General features: G+C 39.6%; 1 pseudogene; it reads right to left on the minus strand.

Annotated features, from left to right (window-relative positions):
• Positions 1–1,088: 1,088 nt before the first annotated feature.
• On the minus strand, positions 1,089–1,712 carry LOC116813854 (glucosamine 6-phosphate N-acetyltransferase-like; annotated as a pseudogene).
• Positions 1,713–9,638: the final 7,926 nt, after the last annotated feature.

The raw sequence follows: 9,638 nt of genomic DNA on the forward strand, positions 1-9,638 counted from the left end.
ATAGAGAGCAGGTGACAAAAGGTGCCTCAGGATATTTGAAGGTGAATGGAGAATTTAATTAATAATTCATGAGGGATTAGTAATTCATAAGGGATTTGGCCCCAAGATCCAATCACCTCCCTCCAGACCCCACCTCCAATACAGGGGATTACAATTCAACATGAGATTTGGGTGTAGCCTACAAACAATATCAATACCTTTTTAAATATCGTATTCCACTCATTAATACTACATTTTTGACAAAACTGTTACTCAGAACAGAGGCTTCAGATGCCCATGAAAAGAAACACTGGAGTTGAAATACATGTGCTGAGATTTGCTAATTCTCTGTTAAAAAGTACCTTAGATGTCCCAATATAATTGCTCTTCAGTATTTTTAACAAATGAATAATTATATTTCACAAATAAGAAAAATGGTGCTTTTTATCTACATAGAACTATACAAAGTTCTAGTAAAACTTTTAAATTATTTTACTTTGAATCTTGTCAAATGAAGCATTTTCATTTCTTCTACACTTCTTTAAAAGGCTGAATAAGTTTGCCTGCATTAGTATCAACACATGTTGGACTGTGCTATGTTTAGTTGTAATAACTAATTTATCCATCCTCACTTAATATGTGGGAAATGATACAGCCCTAAGTGTATTGAGATATGTTTCTTTGAAACAAAAATATTTAATTTTTTGCATGTGATAAGAAACAGCCTTATTCAACATACACTTTTTAAAAATGAGCAACACAGACAGCAGACGTATGACTCCTTATTACCCATAATCTTGACTACCAAGAAATGAAGCCAAACTTCAGAAAAATACATTCAATAAAAGATGCAAGTTAAAAATATATTCCTTTGGTTGAAAATCATTCCCTTTATAATATTCATTTGTAATCTAAACTCACATACATCCCACCAGCCCCAAATAATCTTCTAAATGTCATTATACTTGTAGTATTGCCATGTTTTTTTTTTTTTCAGTCCAGTACTTATGGAGGTTACTGGGCTGCAGCAACACATTATTTTAACTCTAAGAAGAGTATAGACTTATAGCATTAGCTCCTTTAACAATTTTCTAAAAAAGATTTTTAGTTTAGAAACCTCCAGCCCGAGTGCGGTTTTCCTCAGATACAATATATCCAAACTTTTTATACAAACCAACATTTTGTAGTAGAAATTCAAGGGAAATCTTTTAACAGTTCAGTTTCTAGCTTAGCAAAGTAAAGGTTGATAATAACAACTTGCCAAGCTGTTTTTCTCTGCATTCATCACTAATGATAACATCTTCTATTCTTCCTCTCTTAGAACAGGAATGGATGAATTTGTGTTCTATTATCAGAGTTGCTGTAGCAACAATCTATCCTAGAGTTGCCTCTTCCACAACTGCAACATGATAGTCCCCAGATTTCTTTATATGCTCAAAAGATATCATAAATTGTTCAGGGTTCACAACTCCAGTCTCTTGTCAGCTGACTCCGTGTCTTAAAACACACACACACACACACACACACACACACACACACACACACACACACACACACACACACACACACACACACACACACACGTCTATTGAAGTCAGCAGTACAAACAGGTCTCAAAACAGGTCTCCCCCGGACGCGTTGGGGAAACGGCTGGAGAAAATCTAGCTGTATTCTGACTCCAGGCTACTTCTTTGAGTACTCTGGTCAAATATAGGGGTTTCATCAGGTTTCATTTCTGCAGTAAGGTCTTGTTTTCCCAACTTTTTTTTTTTTTTTTTGAGACGGAGTCTCACTCTTTTGCCCAAGCCAGACTGCAGTGGTGCTATCTCGGCTCACTGCAAGCTCCGCCTCCCGGGTTCACGCCATTCTCCTGCCTCAGCCTCCCGAGTAGCTGGGACTACAGGCGCCCGCCACCACGCCCGGCTAATTTTTTGTATTTTTAGTAGAGACGCGGTTTCACCGTGTTAGCCAAGATGGTCTCGATCTCCTGACCTCGTGATCCGCCCGCCTCGGCCTCCCAAAGTGTTGTTTTCCCATCTTAAGCTCTAGATTACTATCATCCATAGAGCCCGATCATCATACTAGACAGGTAGCTCTGTCTCCCCTATTCAGCCAATCCTGCCCGTAGAGTCCCTGTAGTTGATGCTCCTAGCCAGGCGCATTGGACTCTACAACTCACTTTTACACAGGAAATATTAGTATTTAAAGCAATAACTGAAACAATGGGGGATGAGTGTTCTATAATACATGAATTAAGAAAGAAATTACAGACCGCCAATTTTGGAGAAAATAATGAGTCAAACATTGTTTTGTTATGAGCAAAATATACTCTGCTTTATTATTTATTTACTCTTCCTCAACTTGAAATTTTACAAGTTAGATAATATATGTATTATAATCATAAAATATTTATGCTAATTATACTTATATAATTGTATTAACTAATTTTATATGTACATATATATTTAACCCTAGACATACTAAACGTATATCTCTAGGAGTTGGTTCTGCTAATTTTTGTTTAAGGAAAACTGAAAACTTCCATGTGATTCTCTGTATTTATGGAACATGACCACAGAACATACTGTAAGAAATTTCCAAATGAACTAAAGAGTTAAATGATATGGTTTGGCTCTCTGTCCCTACCCAAATCTCATCTCATCTTGTTAACTGATTTATATTTATTTATTTATTTTTATTTTTATATTTATTTATTTATTTATTTATTTATTTATTTATTTATTTATTTATCTTTGAGATGGAGTCTCGCTCTGTCGCCCAGGCTGGAGTGCAGTGGCGCGATCTCGGCTCACTGCAAGCTCTGCCTTCCGGGTTCACGCCATTCTCCTTCCTCAGCCTCCCGAGTAGCTGGGACTACAGGTGTGTGCCACCACACCTGGCTAATTTTTTTGTTTGTTTGTTTTGTTTTTTAGTAGAGATGGGGTTTCACTGTGTTAGCCAGGATGGTCTCGAGCTCCTGACCTCGAGATCTGCCCGCCTTGGCCTCTCAATGTTAACTGATTTATATAGGAGTACAGCTAGTTATGTGTATAGAATAGAATTGGTGGGGGACTTCAAAAAAACAAAAAGTTGATATGTTTTTATAGTAAGGTGGAGATAGACTTTTCTCATTAAAATATTTCCTTTATATTTGTTATAAGGCTGTTAGAAAGCTGGAAAAATAGAAAATAACTAAAGATATTTGTTCAGTGGTGAACATTAGGATTTATCATCCAAATTTCTTTTAAATAACTGCAAAACACAAATGAAGAAGAAAAGCTTGTTGAGAAATATAATGAAGTCCTAATCCTAGAGCAAGGGAGGAAACAAAGCTGACAATCAAAAAGAGATTGACTATGGTTTATTAGGTGCTATAGATTAAATATTTGTGTTCCCTCCCTGCCCACTCTTCAATTCGTATGTTGAAATCTTAACCTCCAAGGTGGTGGTAGTAGGAGGTGGATTCGAGAGGTGATTTGTCAAGAGGGCCAACCACTTTGAGAGGTGATTAAGTCATGAGGGCCAAGCCCTCATTAATGGGTTGAAAGCCCATTTCCCTTTCTATAATGTGAATACACAGTGAGAAGACAGCTGTCTGTCTGTGAAATGTGAAATGAGCCCTTGTAAGATACCAAATCTGCCTCCATCTTGATCTTGAACTTCCTGCCTCAAGAACTGTGAGAAATGTTTATTGTTCCTAAGGCAGCCAGTCTGTGGCAATTTGTGTAGCAGCCAGGATAGGCTAAAGCAAACATTGGTGCTGAAAAGCGGAGTGCTGCTATAACAAGTATCTAAAAATGCAGGACTGGCTTTGGCACTGGGTAAAAGATTGAAGCTGGAGAGTTTGAGGTGCATAAAGAAAAAGCTTATATTGCCATGAATAGATTCTTAGGGGCAATTCTGATGAGGACTCAGGAGAGGAGGAGAGGTTTAGAGAAAGCCTAAATCTTCTTAGAAAACACCTAAGTGGCCAGGAGCGGTGGCTCATGCCTGTAAACCCAGCGCTTTGGGAGGCTGAGGAGGGCAGATCACCTGAGGCCAGGAGTTCGAGACCAGCCTGGCCAACATGGTGAAGCCCTGTCTCTACTAAAAATACAAAAATTGACTGGGCACAGTGGCGGGTGCCTGTAATGCTGGCTAGTCAGGAAGCTGAAGCAGGAGAATCGCTTGAACCTAGGAGGCAGAGTTTGCGTGAGCTGAGATCAAGCCACTGCACTCCAGCCTGACAACAGAGCAAGACTGTCTCAAATAAAACAAAACGAAACCAAAAAAAACTCTAAGTGACTCTGAACAGAATGTTAGTAGAAATATTGCTGATAAAGGTCATTCTTATGAGATCTCATACAAAAATGAGGAACAGGTTTTTGAATCATGAAGGAAAGGCCATCTTTGTTATAAAGTACTAAGGAACTTGGCTGAATTGTGTTTGTGTCCTAGTGTTTTGTGGAAAGTAGAACTTGTGAGTGAAGAAATTGGGTATTTTGCTGAGGACATGTCTGAGCAAAGTGTTGAAGGTCTTACTGGATTCTCTTGACTGCTTATAGAAAACTGTGAGACGAGGGGAAATGGCTTAAAGATGGAATTGTTAAAATGGAAACAGAAATTTAAGATTAGAAAATTTGTAGCCTATCTATAATATAAAAATCAAGAAAGCATGGTCAGAAGAGAACTCTCAAGGTGTGGACAAATGACCATCTGAGATATTAATTAGTCATCTCAACAGCGGCCAGAAGTTATTGTTCAAGACAAGGGAAGAATGTAAAGGAGGGACCCCTGTGCCTCTGGGACTTTGGGGACACACTTCCCAGTGACAATCACATTGCAGGTTTTGCTCCCTTCACTCCAGCACTGTACTCCTCAGCCACCCCAGTTGTGGCTCTGGTGAGACCGGATGTGGCACAGGACACAGTGGTTGCGCCTCTGTTGGGTGTAGTCTCTGCAAGTGTGTAAAGTGCATGAGCCTGGGGGTCATATGCAGGAAGACAGGTTCCCGGGTGATCTTGGCTGGCCCAACCAATCCCCTTCTTGCTTGCAACTCTTGGGCAGAATATACTGAGAATGCAGCATCCTGAGATAAGGAGGAAGAGTTCAATACAGCCTGGACTATCTTTGCATCTCTCCTGGAAGAGGACCTCCTGCAGCACTTCAGCCCAGCAATCCAAGTAGCCCCTAGGGTATAAAAACCCAGAGCAGAATGGTTTCAGGGTCTTTCATCTGTAGTGCAAAGCAGGGCACTTGCAGACAAGATCTCATCTGTCATGGAAAGCTTTCCTGAGCCTTGGGGGAACCAGTTTACCATGGATCCTAGGCGTTCCATTGATTCTTATTGCCTATCTGTGAGTAATAAAGTTGCTTTGCTTGATGGGCTGTGTAAGTGTTCTGTCTCACTGGATTTATACTCTGCCAGTTGGGTTTGTGCAAAGTCTCTGGCAGCTGTATTTGTATAAAACCTTCTGCCAGATCTAAGAACTTTAGCAAACATTGGTCAAGTGTTAAGAGTCCTCTCCTGGGATTGATGATTGGTGCTTGGTGTTCTCTCAGGGATTGATACCGATGCTTAACTGCATGGCTAACTCCACCTAGATATAAAAGGACAGTGCCTCCTAACTAAGCTCTGGGCTCGGGACTCCTGCTCTGGATAGCCTCTGGAGCTAGGCACAGAGCTGCTGCAGGGGCAAAACTCCAGGTAAAGAGCTGCTACAGGGTCATCTGCCCAAGCTGTGGGGAGTGGGCTGGACAAAGCCATGGGGGCAGGGTTGCCAGACCCTTGAGAGCCTAACTCCTATCTGGAAAAGCTGTGGGGGCAGGATCACCATCTCAGTGTGTCTATAAAGAGGGACTTCTGGCACAGTAAGATTGGAGGGCAGAGCATTGAGTCAAAAAAGATTATTCTCAATTTTTAATGTTGTTTAGGGTTTAATGTTGTTGCCCTGTTAGATTTTGGACTTACTTGGGACAAGTTACTCCTTTCTTCCTTTCCTCCTCTCTGTTAGAATGAGAATATCTGTCCTGTGACTGTCCCATCATTGTATTTTGGAGGCACATAACTTGTTTGGGATAGCAATCCCATTACTGAGTATATACCCAAAGGAATATAAATCATTTTATTAATATTATTAAGACACATGTACATGTATGTTCATTGCAGCACTATTCACAATAGTAAAGACATGGAACCAACCTGAAACCCCATCAATAGTAGACTGGATAAAGAAAATGTGGTACATATACATCATGGAATACTATGCATCCATAAAAAAGAATGAGACAATGTCCTTTGCAGGGACATGGATGGAACTGGAGGCCATTATCAGTACCAAACTAACACAGGAACAGAAAACCAAATACTGCATGTTCTCACTTATAAGTGGGAGCTAAATGATGAGAACACATGGACACATAGAGGGGAACAACACACACTGGGGCCCATCAGAGGGTGGAGGGTGGGAGGAGAGAGAGGATCAGGAAAAATAACTAATTGGTACTGGGCTTAATACCTGGGTGATAAAATAATCTGTACAACAAACCCCCATGACACAAGTTTACCTATATGACGAACCTGCATTTATACCATTGAGCTTAAAATAAAAGTTAAAAAAAATTGCCTCAAAATGAATCATACCTAGAGTCTCACACACATCTAATCTAGGTGATATTCAGATGAGACTTTGGATTTAGATTTTTGAGTTGATGTCATGTGAGAATGACATAAATTTGGTGGGGGTTGGGGGGAAAGGGGAATAATGCCATACACTGAAGATGTCCTCCCAAAATTCAAGTGTTGAAGCCTAATTCTCAATTTGATGGTATTTGGAGGTGGAACCTCTGGGAAATAATTAGGTCTTGAGGGTGAATCCCTCATGAATGGGGTTAGTGCCCTTATAAAAAAGGTGCCAAAGAGATCCTTTACCCCTTCTTCTACGTGAGGTCATAGCAAGAAGACAACTGGCTATAAATCAGGAAGTGAGTCCTCACCAGACACCAGATTTGCTGGCACCTTGATCTTGGACTTCCTAATCTCCAGAACTTTGAAATCTGAATGTTTGTTGTTTATAAGCCACCAGGTCTATGGTACTTTGTTATATCAGCCTGGATGAACTAAGACAGATGTTAAATGTCTATCGCAGGCAGAAGGCGGCTTCAAAGGTGGCAGAAGATGTGAGCCTGGGTGATTGAAAAATAGATGTGCCATTACCCAGAAATAGGACTTCTTCAAGGCAAAGGCTGATATAGTGGTGGCTGCAGTCTATGTTGTGATTTGATGGAACTTTTCACTTTTCACCATTCAAACCAGTATCCATAGGTACAGTTGCTGCATAACTTCCTCATTATCCATAGGACCAAATTCAATGTCTCTGGTTTGAAATTTTGACTAGAAATTATATACATCTGCCAGCAATTATTGTGGGTGTAACCAAAGTGCACACTGCTCACTGCCCCTAAATAACATCATTTTCAAATAATAACATTGGAAAGAGGTACTTTTCTAAAACTTTCAAGTGATCTACAATCTCCCAGACTACTTTTACAATGGATTTTTTTTTTTTTTTTTACTACATATGTTATTTCAATTTTGGCTACTAACCAAAAGGCAGGACATTGCTGGTGAATTTAAGCTGTTCAATTATACACAAAAAAGAATCTGAGCAGTGATTTTGCTGTTTTTGTTTTGATCTTTGACACAGAGCTGCAAAATGTCCTCTTTAGTTACCTAGCAAAAGCAAGCATCCTGGAAAAAAAAAAAAAAAGTGTGGTTGTGCAATGTTTGAATGGCGTGATATCCTCTGCAGATGCATTAGGAGAGGCAAGAGCAGCCTCCCACATGACTAGGGCAGAAAATGCTTCTCATCAGCATGAAGGCCATAACATTCTTATTCGTAATCGAGCGCACCGTTTTACTCAGAAAAATATTTGAAAATAGGAAAACCTAAAAATCAAAAATCAGTTGCTCCAAATAATATCTCAGGTATGGATTTTCGAAGGATATCGGGAAACACTATGTAAAGATTAGAAACAGTCTGTGTGTAGTCCATAGACTGGATATTATGTAACATTTATCTCAGCCAATGATGTTATCAGAGCTATGCTAGTTGGATGTCACAAGCAGATTCATAATTTAGTTGCTCTTACAAATTTCCTTCCTTTGGCTGACTGTGTTCCAGCTGGCAGGTCATAAAATGTGTAACCCAAGCCAGCACAGCATCATCACTTGGCTGGCCTACTAAAAGCTTCATGGAGAAAGTAATACTATGCCAAATGGGAGATCCCCAAATTTCAGTCTAACAACAAAACTTGTGTCTTCTCCTTAGATGAGAGGAAACATTTTATTCTGGAAATAGCAAAGATTTTGGAGTCGGACCACTGTAAATCACAATTTCCAGTGAAATTTATACAATAATACTGTATAATATTGCTTTAATAATCAGACAAAATGAAATGGAAAGCCTTGCTTATACTAGAATTTCAATAAAGTTTGTAAGCCCTGTGTCTTAGTCCATTTTTGCATTGCTATACAGAAATACCTGAAACTGGGTGATTTATAAAGAAAAGAGGTTTAATTGGCTCACGGCTCTGCAGGCTTTACAGGAAGCATGATGCTGGCATCTGCATGGCTTCTAGGGGGGCTTCAGAAAGCTTACAATCATGGTGGAAGGCAAAGGGGGAGCAGACACATCACACAGCAAAAGCAGGAGCAAGAGAGAGTGAATGGGGGAGGTGCTACACACTTTTAATGACCATATCTCATGAGAACTCACTCAGGAGGACAGTACCAAGCAGATGATGCTAAACCATTCATGAGAAATCCACCCTCATGATCCAGTCATCTCCTACTAGGCCCACCTCCAACATTGGGGATTACATTTCAATATGAGATTTGGGTGGGGATTCACATTCATAGTATATCACCCTGTGACTTTGGGTGAGTTGCTTTTAACTACTCTGTGCCTCAGTTTTTTTTCATCTATAAAATGGGTATCATAGTACTTAGCTCAGAGAGTAGAGTGAAGATTGAATGATGTAATAAATGACAAGCTCTTAGAATAGCTGAATAGTAATTGCTCAACAAATGTAGCCATTGCTGTCATTATTATTCATTGTCTGTGTGCTAATAAGATATTCCACATGAAGATAATAACATGAGCTCAGAGGATGTAAGGTATTATGCATCTTTTTTGTTCAGGGCATGGTGGATAAGTAGGAGAATAAAGCTGAGGTGGGAGGTGCACAATACTCCAATAGTAATAAGGACAACGAATAAAAGGACTGATGAGAATACTAATAAAGCAGTTTAGATTTCAACTGTGATGGATCTTGAAGATTATATCAAATAACTTAGGCTTTTTGATTAGAAAAGATGGAAAACCAGTAAGGTCTTAACTTAGCAGGTCACATTGACCATAACTGTATTTTTGAAAGATGACTGGAGGGGATGTGGATGATTACTAAAGGAAGATGGTGAGAAGCAGAGAGGTATTTAGGAAGTTATTGCAGAAGGTAAGTTACAACAAAGGAAAGACGGCAGGATGGAAAAATAAAAACAGCTACAGTAAATGATGCAGGGATGAGATCAATCAGTTGGCTAACTGGATGTAGGGGTTAAAGGAAATACCTAAAGCTGTTTGGAGGTTTCTAATTTGTGAAAATGGCTAAATGATAGA

This window comes from Hylobates moloch, unplaced genomic scaffold (assembly GCF_009828535.3).
Source record: "Hylobates moloch isolate HMO894 unplaced genomic scaffold, HMol_V3 SCAFFOLD_9, whole genome shotgun sequence".
Classification (NCBI taxonomy): Eukaryota; Metazoa; Chordata; class Mammalia; order Primates; family Hylobatidae; genus Hylobates; species Hylobates moloch.